Raw genomic sequence first — 18,148 nt, forward strand, 5'->3', positions numbered from 1 at the left:
CAAGTAATTCAGGATTATCCATAATAATATCTCACTCTTTATATAGTGTTTTTCATGCAGATTTCAAAGAACTTTATAAGTATCATCACCTCAGTGTAAGAGATGGAGTTGGGGGCGGGGGCAGGAGAGAAGTGGGGCAAAGAAGTGACTTTCCCGAAGTCAATGAGCAGACTAGTAGCAGACTTGTGAATAGAAATGAGGACTCCTGAATCACAGCCCAATACTTGCTCCACAAGGCCAGTCTGTTTCTTATGCAGCAAGGTACAGCTCAGCATGAGCAAGGGGAGCAGAATATGACCCTTGTAGTCTCAGTCAAACTGTGTGTGTGTGATTGTGAAAGAGAGAGTGATTCCTACAGACTGATCCAGAGATATTTAGAGTATTTTATCCAAAAGAGTCATTTCCTTTATTCAGTTATGTTTTGTGTTTTGAGGGTTGACATTTTCATTAATATGTTATTTTGATAAGTATACTTTCATGTCTACAGTTCTTTTCTCCTGCACTGCTCTTAGGAATGATAATCTTCTCATAATGCTGAAGGAAGATAGTGATGGTTTATTTGAAATTTATGTATTTGAAATAAGTATGACCTTCTAATTACCACTATACCTTGACAGCAATACGATACCTTTCTCTTAAATACCTCCCAACTTTTTATCAGTGCTGTCTAGGAAAGACCAAGTTCTCAGAATAAATTGCAAAAGATTTTGAAAACTAGTGCAGAGAAAGTAATTATAAAGATATTGGGTCTGACTCTGATTTCACTTACAACTATTTTATGGTGGTTGACCTCTTCTGACTTTAGAGGAGTCGGAACTAATTTACTCATGTGTAACATAAATCCAACCATTTGAATACACTATTTTTACAAAAATATTCTAGGAAATAGTTATTTTAAAATGGTTAGAAATTTTCTGATGGAATATTTTTTTTACATTAGAAAATACCAAATAGTTGAAATTGACATGTTCCGTATCAACATGTTGATTTGATGAATTTCTGACCAAAGGCAGATAGGTTCCTGCCTGGTTTCCTGCCCTTCTAAACACTTCTCATCACCAAACTGGGTGGGCTACTGCAAAGCCATGGCTCCCAGAATGTTCAGGGTCCTGATTTGGGATGAAATTTTTTCTAAAACTTGACATTTTTCATAGTCCTGGAATTCCATTTCCAGCAATTCTATTGTTTTGTTTCATACACATAAGTTTTCCTCTTGAAGCAATTATATCTATTTAACTCTTTGACCCTTATTTAACTCCACTGGTAATGATCGTAAAGGTCTAAAATGTGCTCCTTACCCATCTGTATTTGCTATCCATATCATGGTAGCAACACAGAAAGGAGAGCAGTTTTCCTAGTGCTCCTACTCCCATATGGGTGGGGAGTGGGTAGAGCCTTGGCTCTGCCACACAAAGCACCAGCCAGCACAGATGAACTGACCCAGTGAGGGAAGTAATCTGCACCAGGTACAGGTTTGGCTCAGATTACTGTCACCTCCACTGTACTCCAGAGCAATGGAGGAAACCAGGGATCAGGTTTTGATTCTGAGTCACATTTACTTCACAGTGCTGTGCTTGTGGTGGTGCAGCAAAACACTGCTCCTTACATGGGTCATTGAACAAAGGCTCAGTCTAGCCATTGTCATTTTTACCTCTAATGGTTTGCAAAATTATGGCACTATAAAGCAATTAAAAAACACACTACAAAGAGAGATCTGAAAAAAAAAATCCTTAGGAATATATTTGTGGGTGCAAAATGTTGCATGTTGGAAGCAAGTTCAAAACAGGCCAGGCACTTTAACATCAGGGGGTATCACTCTGATTAAGTCCTTTGATACATGCTTCTTAAAAGAGGGTTGAGGGACATGTCTCCTGGACTGTTTTTTTAATTGTGCAAAATTATTCATTTTAGAGTTCTCCACAGTTGAGCAGGCAAGAAAGAATTGCAACCACATTTGTTGAACAGACTGATATTTAGCTCTTTGGACTTGCTCCTCATCACCCAGGTATCATGATCTGTGGAAATTGAGTCAAAGAGCCCATCTTACCTGGGAAGGTCTGTTATTGATGGGACACCAGTGCATGTGGAATGTAGGGAGGTAGGCTGGAAGCAATACAGCCACATGAACAGAGCAGTCCACAGGGTTTAATAAAGTTCCACTTGTTCAACTTATCCTGTATTCAGCTTCACTCTTTGCAAATAAAACATCGTGGCAACATCTGAGCTGTGAATTCTCTGAAGTGCAGCAGCTGGCACTGTGAGCCATGGAACTTAGTCTGAACACCCTCTCCCCCGAGCCCTAGATTTTACAGACACAAGCCTCACAGCAGTCCTAGGGACCCTGCTGGACCTATTGATCCTCAAAGAGAATGAAACTATGAAGGAACACAGGTTTTTCACCAGAGACCAATCTGAAGAACCAATCTATGTTATTACCTTATGCATGCTGCCTGCTACATTATAATTTTGAGGACTTGACTGACTTCCTGATTCGAGACAGGATAGTCTGCTGGACCACTATCTACAGAGCTACTGCTCCAGGGAGGTGATCTCACATTAGACAGATGCTTTGACATCAGCTGTGCAGCGGAAGACTTAGAGAAAGGATGAAAGTGCTAAGAGGGCTGGTCATTCATTTCCATTCTTTCAGAGACATGCATAGGTTTGGTTTTATCACCATTGATCTTAAGTCCCATAGGTTCTGCCGTTTTTTGCAGCTCTTCCAGCATTAGATGTAGTTGGTCAGTGGTCTCCTCAAGTAAGGCAACATCAGCTGCATAATCAAGATTCCCCAAAACGAATCTTTAAATTTCATACCTCCAACTTTAGCATACATCAGCTTTTTCATCAGATAGTCTATTGAAACATTAAATAATGTAGGTAAGAGTACACATCCCCCCTCCAGAATACTCCTGCGTCTACTGAAAACCAGTCTGTAATACAATCATGGACCACCACGCAGTTAAAGGTACTGAGGGACAGTTCCTCTATTAGGCATACTGAGTCCTCACATACCCCATGCTGGTGTAGTAGTATCCACAGTGCTAACTGATATACTTATGCAAAAATGTCTGAAAAGTCTATAAATGTGATGTTAACTTCCTTTTGTTGCTCCATTCATTTATTAATAACATTCCACAGAGAATATATAACATGGACTGTAAACCAAGCTGTATGGAAAACACAACAGTTGTCTCTCAGTTTTAGGCTGAGATAATATTTCAGTCCGTTCAATAGTGTGATTGCAAACACCTTTGTTGGGACTGACATTAGCATTATTCCCCATGCATACAACAAAGTTAATAGGGACAAGCCCTGTGAAATTTCAGCTGGATAGCAGGACCTCCTGTAATGTGATTCTTAAGGGTGAAATATATTTTAACACACCCAGTACAAAAAGCAGGTGCAATCTAATAATGTAAAATAAGGGTATAATGGAACCTGTAGGAAAGTGTGTCATCATAATAACAAACCTGAAAAATAACAGATGGTATCAACTAATGTTTGGGGTGGTGGATGGTAAGCACCATTGCCCTCTTTTGTGGTTGTAGTGCCATATAAGCAAGGATCTGATCCGGGTAAGCACGGGAATTTTACAGCTGCAGTGAAAGAAGCAAAAGAGGGAGATGCATTGAAAATGGAGACAATTTTAAAAGCATATGGGGATGTTTTCAAAGATGATGTGTGTCTGAAAGAAAGCTGTGCCTGGAAGTACATCCCACATTGGAACCGCAACTTTATTATTAGATAGATGTCTGGAACTAACTCGGCGGATAAAATGTGTGCAGTGCAGGTGCAAAATTGATGTCCCTCCAGCAGATTCCCTGCCGGGACCTTACCAATTCCAGCCAATTTTGGGGGAAGGGGTTTCCATAGCTCCCCCCTATTTATCCAGGTCCCTTCAGCAATTCCCTTGCCAGGACCTTACCACTTCCAGCCAATTTGGGTGGGGGGAGGGGTGTCTTTTACCAGCTTCCCCCCCCACACACTTTTCATCCAGGTTCCTCCAGCAATTTCCTTGCTGGGACCTTACCGACCATGTACCTTTTATAATGATGAGGTATTGGCTCCCTGCTGTACCAGTCATAGGAGTCCCTAGCTGCCCCCAGCTCGCTCAATTACCAAGCACCTCTCCTTAATTCCTTTTCCAAGCCATTTTTTCTTTCTTTTGGGCCTTAATTTGTGGAGTACCTGCACTGAACATCCACCAAAAGGAGGCGCCAGCCATTAGCTTGGCTGCCTCCTCCCCATACCCAGCAGGGTTCCCAGACATCGCCAAATGGCCTTTTGCTAAACCCTTCATTCCTAGGTGAGTCATCCACCATGCTGACTGCTCTTTCCAGCAGCTTTACGTCTTCCCTCCCCCCACAAGCCAGAAAGCATTGCCCTCTTCTCCTGGCCAGCCAGCCAGACTCCTCCCTGCTTAAGTACAGGGTGGCAATTATTATGAAGGAAAATTCCAGTGACCATATGTAATCCAGTACACAAAGCTCTTGAAAGCCTGTAGAGGTCAGTACGGCCTGGGTAAGCAGCCTGGTGGTGGCAAGAAACCATTAGGCAAATTATGCATTTGTGTAGACTCAAAGCTACTAAACTGAGCATTCAAAATATACCACTATCAACTGCTCACAATTATTGACACCTTGCCAAAACTTTCCAAAGCCAGAATGTTTACCGTCTGTGATGTGAAGAATGGACTTTGGCACATAAGCCCGGATAAGGAATCCAGAACACTGACAAACTTTGGTCATTACAGATGACTTTGTGTGCTGATGGGCATAAGCTCAACACCAGAAATTTTCCAGAGAAGACTCACACAATGCTGGAAGGACTGTCTGGGGAGAAAATAATTGCAGATGGTGTAGGTAAAGGGAGTAAAGATACAGAAGCTGAATGACACCCTGATAGAAAACTACAAGCTTTTCTACAGTATTGCAGGGGCAAGAACATAATACTGAACCCTGAAAAATTTGACTCAAACAGCATTAGGTACATACATTAGATGAGCGGGACTGAAAGTATTCTAATAAGACCATGGCTGCCAGAGGCATGCCAGCTCCAGTGGATGAAAAAGTGCTTCATAGGAATGATAAATTTTCTGTCCAAATTCTGTCCACACAGGGGTGCAGTACAGGACCCATGTCAGCTCACAAGGCAGGATGTGGAGTGGGCCTGGGCAAGTCCCCAACAGTAAGAATTCATCAGGCTGAAACAAATGATAATGGATTCCCATGTCTTTAAGTAGTTCTCATTAGAGAAAGGATTGGGTGTAGCTCTTTTGCAGGAACAGCTGGTCACTTGTGCCAGCAGATCCCTGTCCGAGACTGAAGAGGGGTATTTCTAAACAGAAAAGGGGCTTGTGGCTTTGTTATTCGGAGTGGAACGATTCCATCAGGACACCTATGGCCCACGCAGTAATAGTCCAGTCAGACCACAAATATCTAGAGAGAGTCATGTGGACGCCAAAGCTGTCCAGGACAGGACCTGATGGGATGAAGGGCATAACCCTCTTATGGGAGACCTATTGTGACCAGAAAGATGGAGATACTACCAAGAGCAGATGGCCAACAATCAGAGAATTCAGGCACTGGAATACAATCAATTAGACAAGGACCTACTGGCTCTGGAGACAGGGATTTCTCTGAGGATCCAGCCATTGGACAGACACCAGAAGAAGTGGACTAAAGGAGTTATGAGGGATGAAATGGCCCCCAAGTCATATGAGGTGACCACACAAAAGGGAAAAGTGATCCGAAGGAACAGGAGACACAACACCCAGACAGACCAAAAAGAGAGAGAACCTTTCTAGACACCAGTCCCACAGGGAAGGAGGAGACTCCCCAGAGAGAGAGAGAGAGAGAGAGAGAGAGAGAGAGAGAGAGAGAGAGAATAGATTACTCCTGTGATCAATGGAACTGGAGTCTGAGGGTCAATGTTCCCAGGCAGGGAGGTGTGGGCTGTTATTGACAGGACACAAGTGGAACAGGGAATATTATTAGTTAGGCTGGAAGCAACTCAGTCACAGGGACATAGCAGTGCCCAGGGTTTAATAAAGTTCCATTTGTTCAACTTAACTTGCTTTCTGCTTCACTCATTGTGACTAAAACAACCTAGTCATTTACCATGTGGGTCCTACAAAATACAAGTCTCTCTTTTCTCCTTTTTAACATTGAACTAAGTCTGCTTGAGGGAATCATGAGATGCCACACCTCCATTATCATCAACATACAGAGAATGCTCAACTTCTTTATCAGGCAGACTATGCCTTCATAAAGATTTCCTAATGCCCAGAAGAGATGTGCAAATGGGTTATTTGAGCCAACTGCTCTTCATCCCAGAAAAAAAAAGTGATGCTGATCAAAAAAGGTTTCATTTAATTGTGTAAACTTAACTTTGATAAAGGGCAACATACCACACACCAGAAGGGTAATTAAAGCATCACCTTGCACACTTTTAAGTACTATTAAAGTAAATAATTCTGAAGAGATCATCTTCTTGAGTACAGTTATTGCTTTCTTGCATCTTCAACCAGCTATAAAATTGTTACTGTTAGATGAAGACCTAGTGATTGGGGTCCATTCTTTCATCAACTCCAGGTAAGACTAGTGCATCTCTCTCCACCTGGGTTTCAAGGTAAATGCCACATAAACACTACAACAGATACTGCACTAAGATAAGTACCTTATAAGTAACAAAGGTGGACCAGCAGCTTCTTTTGTCTCTGGCTCATAATACAATAAGAGAACATTCAATTAAATTAAAAGGTGAAAAGTTCCGCTGAACTGTCTCGCTTTCCACCTAGTTGGCACTTGGAAAGCACCTTGGAATATTTGACACTTCAAAATGAAGTGTCATTTCAACTTTTTCCAAACAAAATTTGGAATTCTCATTTTACAGAAATTTTTAAATTTCATTTTGCATTTTGTTCTATTTCTGAACAATGATAGTGGACTTGACAGATCACAGGTTTGATCTAGTATGAAAATTCATATGTTATTATGGTGGAATCTCTCAGGAAGCAGGTGGGAGAGATATAGGAGGAGGTGGCTAGGCTGAGCAGCATCTGTGCCCATGAGGAATTCCTCGAGAGTATTCATATGGAGACATCAAAGGCTGAGGAAGCTATCCAGCTACAGAGGATTGTTGTCACACCACCGGGGGAGGAGGATATGGCTCTGTCACAGGGAAGATACTGGCAGCTGGTTATTTCTGGCAGCAGGCAGTGCTCCACATCTACTCCCAACCCACCCACCGTGGTGATGGAAAACTGATATGCTCCTGGCAAAGACAAATGAGGAATCACCCCCAAAGGTGGATGAGGAGAAGCCATGTACCACCAAGACTGGGAAGATCGCAGCCACCGCTCCCAGGAGGAAACATGGGTTAGTGGTGGTTGGTGATTCTCTTGTGAGGGGGATGGAGGCACCCATCTGTCACCCTGACATGTCATCCTGGGAGGCATGTTGCCTGCCAGGGGCCCATATCCAAGACATTGCAAAGGGATTGTCAAGGATCATCCAGCCCTCTAACTACTACCATGCTACTCATCCATGTGGGCACTAATGATACTGCGAAGTATGACCCTCAGCAGATCAGAAGTGACTAAAGGGCTCTGGGAGTAAGGGTGAAGGAGTTGGGAGTTCAGGTGGTGTTCTCTTCAATCCTTCTGCTCAAGGGTATGGGCCCAGGCAGAGACAGACAGATCCTGGAAGTGAATGCCTGGCTGCAAAGATGGTGTCAGTAGGAGGGCTTCAGCTTCCTTGACCACAGGATGCTGTTCCAGGAAGAAGGACTGCTAAGCAGAGATGGGGTTCACCTATTGAGGAAGGGGAAGAGCATATTTGAATACAAACTGGCTAACCTGGTGAGGAGGGCTTTAAACTAGGTTTGAAGGGGGCAGGTAACCAAAGTCCAGAGGTAAATAAAGAACATGGAGACCTGCGAGGTTTGAAATTTGAGGGGAGCATGGGCTGTTATAGAAGGGATAAAGGAGAAACAAGTCAGAACTGGGGAGAGGGAAATCAAACCAGTATCTTAGATGCCTGTACACTAATGCGAGAAATATGGGGAATAAGCAGGAAGAACTCAAAATACAAGTAAATAAATGACACAGTTGGCATCACAGAGACCTGGAATATTGGTACAGAAGGGTACAGCTTGCTCAGAAAGGACAGGCAGGTGGAAAAAAGGGAGGAAGTATTGCCTTATATATTAAAATGTATATACTTGGACTGAGGTTGAGATGGAAATAGGAGACAGACTGGTTGAAAGTCTCTGGGTAAGGACAAAAGGGGTAAAAAAAAGGGTGATGTCATGGTAGGGGTCTACTACAGACCACCTAACCAGGAAGAAGAGGTAGATGAGGCTTTTTTTAAATAACTAATAAAATCATCCAAAGCACAGGACTGGGTGGTGATGGGGGACTTCAACTACTCAGACATCTGTTGGGAAAACAAAATAGCAGGGCACAGATTATCCAACGAGTTCTTGGAATGTATTGGAGACATTTTTTATTTCAGAAGGTGGAGAAAGCTACTAGGGGAGAGGCTATTCTAGAGTTGATTTTCACAAATAGGGAAGAACTGGTTGAGAACTTGAAAGTGAAAGGCAGCGTGGGTGACAGTAATCATGAAATGGTGGAGTTCATGATTCTAAGGACTGGTAGGAGGGAGAACAGCAAAATAAAGGCAATAGATTTCAAGAAGATAGACTTTAACAAACTCAGGGAGTTGTTAGGTAAGATCCCATGGGGAACAAGTCTAATGTCACAAATCAGTTGAAGACAGTTGGCAGTTTTCAAAGGGACATTATTAAGGGCACAAGAGCAAACTATCCCACTGTGTAGAAAAGATAAAAGTATGGCAAGACACCCTGGCTTAACCAGGAGATCTTCTATGATCTAAAAATCAAAAAAGAGTCCTACAAAAAGTGGAAATTAGGTCAAATTACAAAGGATGACTATAAATAAATAACACAAGTATATAGGAACAAAATTAGAAAGGCCAAGGCACAAAACAAGATCAAACTAGCTAGAGACATAAAGGGTAACAAGAAAACATTCTACAAATACATTAGAAGCAAGAGGAAGACCAAGGACAGGGTAGGACCATTACTCAGTGAAGGAGGAAAAACAGTGATAGAAAATGTGGAAATGGCAGAGTGACTTCATTGTTTCTTAATGACTTAATTATTTCAGTTTTCACCAAGAAGGTTGATGGTGATTGGACGTCTAACATAGCAAATGCCAGTGAAAATGAGGTAGGATCAGAAGAGCTAAAATAGGTAAAGAACAAGTTAAAAATTATTTAGACAAATTAGATGTCTTCAAGTCACCAGGGCCTGACGAACTGCATCCTAGAATATTCAAGGAGCTGACTGAATAGATATCTGAGCCATTAGGAATTATTTTTGAAAAGTCATGGAAGACGGGAGAGATTCCAGATGACTGGAAAAGGGCAAATATAGTGCCAATCTATAAAAACAGAAATAAGGAAAACCTAGGGAATTACAGGCTAGTCAGTTTAACTTCTGTACCCAGAAAGATAATGGAGCAAATAATTAATCAATTTGCAAACATCTAGAAGATAATAAGGTGATAAGTAACAGTCAGCATGGATTTTTCAAGAGCCAATCATGTCAGACCTACCTGATAGCCTTCTTTGACGGGGTAACAATAGGGGGGAAATGGTAGATGAGGTATATCTTGACTTTAGTAAAGCTTTTGATACTGTCTTGCATGACCTTCTCATAAACAAACTAGGGAAATGCAACCTAGATGGAGCTACTATAATGTGGGTGGAAAACCATTCCCAGAGAGAAGTTAGTGGTTCACAGTCATGCTGGAAGGACATAACGAATCAGGTTCTGCCAGGATCAGTTCTGGGTCTGGTTCTGTTCAATGTCTTCATCAATGATTTAGATAGTGGCATAGAGAGTACACTTATAAAGTTTGCAGCTTATACCAATCTGGGAGGGTTGCAAGTGCTTTGGAGGATAGGATTAAAATTATCTGGACAAACTGGAGAAATGGTCTGAAGCAAATAGGATGAAATTCAATAAGGACAAATGCAAAGTACTCCATTTAGGAAGGAACAATCAGTTGCACACAAACAAATTGGGAGATGACTGCCTAGGAAGGAGTAGTATGGAAAGGGATCTGGGGGTCATAGTGGACCATAAGCTAATTATGAATCGACAGTGTAATGCTGTTGAAAAAAAAGCAAACATCATTCTGGGATGTATTAGCAGGAGTGTGGTAAGCAAGACACGAGAAGTAATACTTCTGCTCTACTCCACACTGATTAGGCCTCAACTGGAGCATTGTGTCCAGTTCTGGGTGCCATATTTTAGGAAAGACGTGGACAAATTAGAGAGAATCCAGAGAAAAGCAACAAAAATGATTAAAGGTATAGAAAATATGACCTATGAGGGAAGATTGAAAAAATTGGGTTTGTTTAGTCTGGAAATGAGAAGACAGAGAGGGGGCATGATAACATTTTCAAGTACATAAAAGGTTGTTACTAGGAGGAGGGAGAAAAGTTGTTTTTCTTAACCTCTGAGGATAGGACAAGAAGCAATAGAGGTTTAGGTTGGACATTAGGAAAAACCTAACTGTCAGGGTGGTTAAGCACTGGAATAAATTCCTAGGGAGGTTGTGAAATCTCCATCAGTGGAGGTTTTTAAGGGCAGATTAAACAAACACCTGTCAGGAATGGTCTAGATAATACTTAGTCCTACCATGAGTGCAGGGGACTGTCACTGGACTAGATGACCTCTCAAGGTCCCTTCCAGTTCTATGATTCTGTGATTCTACAATTCTATGAAACATAACACAAAAACATATGAAATTGGTGCTTTATGAACTTTACTGGTTCCATGCTCATTTCAGTAGCGAATTGAAAGTCTGAGCAGGAATTCTGTACTGAACAATCTGCACAGGGGAAGTCTGTGATCATACCCAAGTAGAATCTGGAAATGAGAGAGCTGTTAAACCCTCATAAAAGAACCCTTTGCATGTGCATGGAGCATTTAGGCTGGTCAGACTGCTGGATGTATGGGAAGGAACACCACAAAAACCATGGTCTGAGGTACACAGTTTTTCAGGAGGAAAGAGTTCTGTAAATGACCTCTTCTTCCATTCACTCTGCTACTCCTGACAGATTGTAAATCCTAATCCATTCTGCCACCTGAACCATGAACTCTGTGGCCTTCAGTGATATTACTCATGTACAAACTGGCATATACTCTGGCAGGGCAGCATCACTGATTTCATCTCAAGGAAAGTGCAACATTGGGTAGCCACATAAAATTTAAAGATGGACTCAAGGAACAAAGATCCAATGCTTACATGCCTTGAAAAGTTTGCACACTTTAGTTCAGGCTCATTTCTAGATGAACGATCCTCAGGGCCTGTTGTGTCTTTTACTCTTTACACATCATCATAAAGAATCCATGCTGGGTTGAAAATAACCATATTTATTGAATGTACACCAATATGCCAGTTGTAGCTATATGCATACTGATGCTCTCTCTGGTTTCTGGAACCTTTTAAACATAGAACACAGTGAGTGCCACGAGAAGGCATGCAAATTATTTAAAGGAATATGACCCTGTTCCTCTATACTACCGGATAAAATCCTCAAGTTGTAAAAATTGTCATCTCTCTATTGATGTCAATGGAGATATGACATTTTACTTCAGCTGAGGATCTGCCCATCTATACAGATTCAGCCACATGGGAAGATTCCTCTTGGAAGTAGCTTTGGGAGCTGTGGAAGTATTAATTGCTGAATACCACTCTGGTAGAGCCCTCTTCCAAACAAAACTCCTCAGTTGTTTTTTCCAGGGCTGCCAAACCTTCAACAGCTATAAACTCTTTGCTGCTTTGCTCAATAGCAGCCTATGTTCTGAGATGCATCAGAGAACCATTTTTGAACCTTATTAATTTAATGTGATGTATATGGGTCAGCACTGGTACTGAGATTCACGCCACTCAGGTTGCCCAACATTGCCCAACAGGTTGTGGAACACTGAAATGGTCAATATTCCAATTTATGGATATGTCTACTATGCACACAAGGCATTTGAAACTTTTAAAAACAATCTCTTATTTTAGCCTGTAGCCTCCACCCTTTGAAAAGTTCTATGTCAGAAATACTATTACACTCTATTTCTAAACAGTTTAGAATAGAGCTACATCAAACACAGAATGTGTTATAATATTGTACTAATCCTATTGACCAATCATATTAGATTTCTGTCATGTGCTGGGCTATTATTTTGTCCCTGCAATTTATTATATAGGGAAAGCCACAGGTATGTCATGGTGAAAAGGGCGAAAAAAAGTGAAACAAACAGTATTCTGAATAAAAAATAAAGAAAAACCCTTTGAAAGTTATGGACATTGATCTATCTTCACTTGAGCAAACAAACTGAGAACAATTATGGCTCCAAGGAATTTGAAGCCATGCCAGAAGAAACTTACTGAAAAATTCAGGTATAGAATGAGATTATTTTGTGAGATCTTAAATTCAACAGGAAGATAGGTGGGGAAACAATTTTGTATCCCAATGCTCTGGCCCCTACCTCTCAAGGTGAAGGAGTTAGGATCTGGCCATGGCCTAAAGCACTAAAGTGTATTATGTATGTACACTCCCAGGCATATATAAAAAAGCAACATCAGAGAAAACAGACTATGCACACTTCTCTATGGCAGTGGTTCTCAAACTAGGGCAGCCACTTGTTCAAGGAACGCCCCTGGCAGGCCGGGCCAGTTTGTTTACCTGCCGTGTCTGCAGGTTCGGCTGATCACGGCTCCCACTCGCCATGGTTTGCCGCTCCAGGCCAATGAGGGCTGCGGGAAGAGGCGTGGGTTGAGCCCGGCCCTCCAGGGCCTTTCTCTGAACAAGCGGCAGCCCTAGTTTGAGAACCACTGCTCTATGGCATTTAAATCTAGTATGTGAGAGTAAAGACAGTGGATCTGGGCTGGCAATCACACTAAGTGTCAGATGCAACATATTGAAATCAAAGGTGTAAGTTATAGGGACGTGGACAGAAATGTAGGCAGTTGGGCAAAAATCTTTTCTTTTTCATATTTTTTCCTCCCAGGCATAAGCGTAGACGACTTATCCATCAAATCTGGGACTTGTGGTAGTGACCAATAAATGAGGCATCAGAGAAAGGCCAAAAATCTGCAATGCATTTTGCAAGTTGTGTTTATTCTGTACATAAAATAAATCCTGACCTCTATGGTGATCAGATTATATCCCAAGCATGATATTTAAACCTCCTGGGATCAAAACACAGTCGATGAGGATGATTAACTCCAGACCCTGGCCTTGGACCAATAGTCCCACGGGGCAATCCCCAGGGAACCTCAGATGCCTGAGGTATTTTTTGCCCACCTTGCTCAGGAAGGAACTCAGCAATTCACAGTATCTGGCCAATGTTTACTTCTGCACTTTATGTAATACAGCTATACCAGTGGTAGGCAACCTGCGACCTGTGAGGGTAATCCGCTGGCAGGCCGCGAGACAGTTTGTTTACATTTGCATGGCCACCTGCAGCTCCCAGTGGCCGCGGTTCACTGTTCCCAGCCAATGGGAGTTGCGGGAACTGGCATCCAGCATGGCCCTTTGGCCCGCGCCACTTCCCACAACTCCCATTGGCCTGGAACAGTGAACCTCAGCCACGAGGAGCTGCGGGCGGCCGTGCAAATGTAAATAAACTCTCTGGCGGCCTGCAAACAGATTACCCTGATGGGCTGTGTGCAGCCTGCGGGCTGCAGGTTGCCCACGACTGTGCTATTCTATTGGACAGTATGAGGTCTTGTGACAGATAGCAACAATGTAACTGCTGCAATGTGATCAATTTGGGGAATGAGTGAAAGAAATTCCTGTATGTTATACACATCACAATATAATATACTACAATATACATTTTTAATAATAGCATTTCATTTACCAGAAAAAAAGGCAAAGGGGGTTTATCTGTAATCAATAAGCATAGTTTAAGGACAAATTAAACACATGACACTTGACACCTTAAACTAGTCAGAGAATATTTTCAGCTGGTACTTATCAGAACAAATAGCCACATTATATAAATCTTCAGACTGTTTAATTTGTAGATTGTGTTCATGTTAGTAATTAATTAACAACTCTTCATAAATATATTTTCACTAATTTTTTATTATTGTACAGAACACATGGAAAAGTACCTGCAAAAGAAAGAGTTGTTGGACAGAAATTACTTTATTATGTTCACAATGAACACATAGTTAGAACAGCAGTCCAATGCTCTCCTCCTATACCATGATGTCTGACAGGATGAACAGGAGATGTGGCCATGACCAGCCCAAAGTAGGACTGGTGCATGGGGACAGGAGGCAGGAACTGCCTGCACCCTATTAATATGTACAATACCAAGCCAGATAGCTCTTACAGGTGCACAATACTTAATACAAGAGAGATTGGGAGAAGACATTCTGTGTAGGGAGGCACTGGAGTGGTGCATCTTTATACTGCCACCTACTCTGGGTAGTCAGCCGCTAATGGGCATGATTTTGCCTGTATCGGTTGACAATGTGCCACAATGTACCCCAGGACATGCATACAAAAATAAGAGTTATAGTGTTTGCCTCATTTAAAAAATAGTATTACAAAGAATGGAACATTGCTTTGAAGCAAAGAGTGCCCTTGTCATAGCTCTGTCAGTGGGGCAAAGATGGGGAGGCAGTTTCCAAGACTGTCTGCCGAACACCAGGACCTTGAACTGGACCCAGAAATGAATGGAGTGCATGAGGTTCTGTTACTGAGCACTGGTGAGGTCTCAACTGGTGAATTGTGTCCTGTTTGGGGCACCACACTTTAAGAAAGATATGATCAAATAGAGGAGAGTCCAGAGGAGAGCAACAAAAACTGATAGCATGTTTAGAAAACATAACTTATAAAGAAAGTTTAAAAGAATGTGGCACATTTACTCTAGCGAAGAAAAGGTTGAGAAGTAGGGGGCACATAACAGTTTCAATATGCTAAAGGTTGTCATAAATAGGACAGTGATCAATTGTTTTCCATGAGAAAAAGTATTGGGTTAGTTTTCAGCAAGGGATATTTAGGTTAGATATTAGGAAAATCTTTCTAACTGTAAGGATAGCTAAGTACTGGATCACATTATCTAGAGAAGTTATGGAATCCCTGTCACTGGAGGATTTTAAGAAGAAGGTTAGGTATATTTCTGTCAGGGATGATCTAGGTTTACTTCGTCTTTCCTCAGAATGGGGGACTGGACTTCTTGCATTATATTTCTAAGATTCTATTACATGTTCTCACCAGCCTCACACCCAGGAAGAACGCTCCCACGTCCTGCCAAATACATTGGATAAATACACTGAAGATTGTGAAGCACTTTGTGATCTCTGATGAAAAGTGCTATGTAAGACCAGGCTATTATCATTATTCCATCTCCAACCAGCTGTGTGAAGCTGGGCAAGTCACTTCACCTCTCTATGACACATATTTCCCACCAGTAAAATAGGAATAATGTGGTTTACTTCATTTTTAAAGTACTTTGAGATCTACAGATAAAAAGTGCTATATCACCCAAATATTTTTATTATTGGTTGTGGGCTTTTTGCTAAACCCCAGGTATTGCAAACTGCAGTAGCACAACCTGACGCCAAAGACATAGATCACATTTACAAAGAAATTTTTAACTTCAAAATACTCCCATAAAATAGTATAGTTACAGATATATGTTTCATTTTAATTCAGAAGTTAACTATACTTTAACCCATTAAAGAAAAAAATGAAAACAAAACAAGACACCCATGTAGGAAATGTGTATTTGTTTCTCAGAGATCACACACATCTATATTTCTATGAAATCAGTTATAAGCAAAAGAGCTACTAGTGTGCTGTAGGGGACCATACTGTTGATGGGGGAGGGGGACTCAAATGGTGAGGGATAGAGAAGGAGACACATTTTCTACCCCACCACTAACCGCTCCCTCTTGCCTGTTGTGTGCGGGAATGGGGGACAGATAAAGAATATGTGGCTTTTATGTGAAATTTATCTCCCAAAATACAGGAAATTACATCTGGTATTTTAACATTTTCTGAGAAAGAAACATCATGCTTTTATCTGTTTTCACATCAATCCATATTCTCCATCCTAGTCAAAGGTAAGTGATAAAATTTACAGAAATAGTCCTGGGAAGGAGAATCAGGGTTATGCCACACACAGTTCCCCTCACCACACACACAGACTGCACACACACCTACTTTTGTTTATCAGGGTACAGTCATGGTATGGATCTACTTCCTCTTTTCTCCCCATTCTCTTCTCTTGCTGCATCCCATCGTAAGAACATAAGAATGGACATACTGAGTCAGACCAATGGACTATCTAGCTCAGTATCCTGTCTTCTAACGGTGGACAGTGGTTGATGATTCAGAAAGAATGAACGAAACAGGGAAATTCTGAGTGATCCATCCACTGTCATCCAGTCCCAGCTTCTGGCAATTGGAGATTTAGGGATACCTGGAACTTGGGAGTGCATTTCTGACTAGGTTGGCTAATAGCCATTGATGGATCTATTCTTCATGAACTTATCTAATTATCTTTTTAGCTGTTATACTTTTGGCCTTCTCAACATCCCATGGCAATGAGTTCCACAGGCTGACTGTGCATTGTATGACAAAGTATTTCCTTTGGTTTGTTTTAAACATGCTGCCTATTAATTTCATTGGGTGACATCTTGTTTGTGAAGGGGTAAATAATGCTTCCCTATTCACTTTCTATATACCACTCATGATTTTATAGACCGTTATCATATCCCCCCATAGTTATTTGTTTTCTAAGTCCCCATCTTTTTACTCTCTCCTCATATGGAAGCTGTTCCATACGCCTAATAACTTTTCTTTCCTTTCTCTGTACTTTTTCTAATTCTAATATATCTTTTTTTGAGCTGGAACAACCAGAACTGTACACAATTTTCAAGGTGTGGGCATACCATGGATTTATATAGTGGCTATATGAGATGCCACTTATTACACATTATCTATCCCTTTGCTAATGGTTCCAACATTTTGTTAGCTTTTTTGCCTGCTGCTGCACATTGAGCAGATGTTTTCAGAGAACTATCCACAATGACTCTAAGATCTCTTTCTTTAGTAGTAACAGTTAATTTAGACCCCATCATTCTGTTTGTACAGTAGAGATTATGTTTCTTGATATGTATTGATTGGCACTTATCAACAATGAATTTCATCTGCCATTTTGTTGTCCACTCACCCAGGTTAGTAAGATTCTTTTATAACTCTTTTCAGTCAGCTTTCGACCTAACTATCTTGAGTAATTTTGAATGGTATGCAAATGTTGCCACCTCACTGTTCACCTCCTTTCCTGGGTCATTTATGAATATGTTGAACGGCACAGGTCCAAGTACAGATCCTTGGGGGAACCCACTTTTTACCTTTCTCCATTTTGAAAACTGACCATTTATTCCTATCTTTTGTTTCTTCTCTTTTATCCAGTTCCTGATCCATGAGAGGACCTTCCCTCATATCCCATAGCATAAAATGATAAAACACTGTAGCATAGCAACATATTGAGATCTCTGCTGACAGCCATCAAAACTGATGTGCTATTCACTTTATCTGAAGGCGAGTGTTACATTGCCTGTACCATTTAGCTTGGGAAATTCTTTGCAATTACATAACACCTTTAATCTAAGGATCTCAAACCACTTTAAAAATGTTAATTTAAAAAGCCTCATAACATCTCTGATAAAGATACTGCACAGATATTATGATGATGAGGACTATATAAGAATCCATATAGAATAGAACAGAACTATAGCACAACCTTGAATAGAATCCCATTTTTGTCTAAAATAGATAGATTTTTAAATTGACATTTTTAAACTGACACTCAAAACCTGAATCAACATTTCAGGTCTAAATACCCCAAAAATTATTTCTGGATTTGGATCCAAACTATTGCTTTGGCTTTCTACAGTCAGACACGTACCTCTGTGCCTGAAAACCAGATCCTAATCTTTTACTATCCAGTGCCTACTCATGCAGCTCAGGTAATTAATTATGGAATGAAAGTTCATGTTGTAATGAAATGTGAAGAGATATGCATT

Source organism: Chelonia mydas, chromosome 1, assembly GCF_015237465.2.
Source record: "Chelonia mydas isolate rCheMyd1 chromosome 1, rCheMyd1.pri.v2, whole genome shotgun sequence".
Classification (NCBI taxonomy): Eukaryota; Metazoa; Chordata; order Testudines; family Cheloniidae; genus Chelonia; species Chelonia mydas.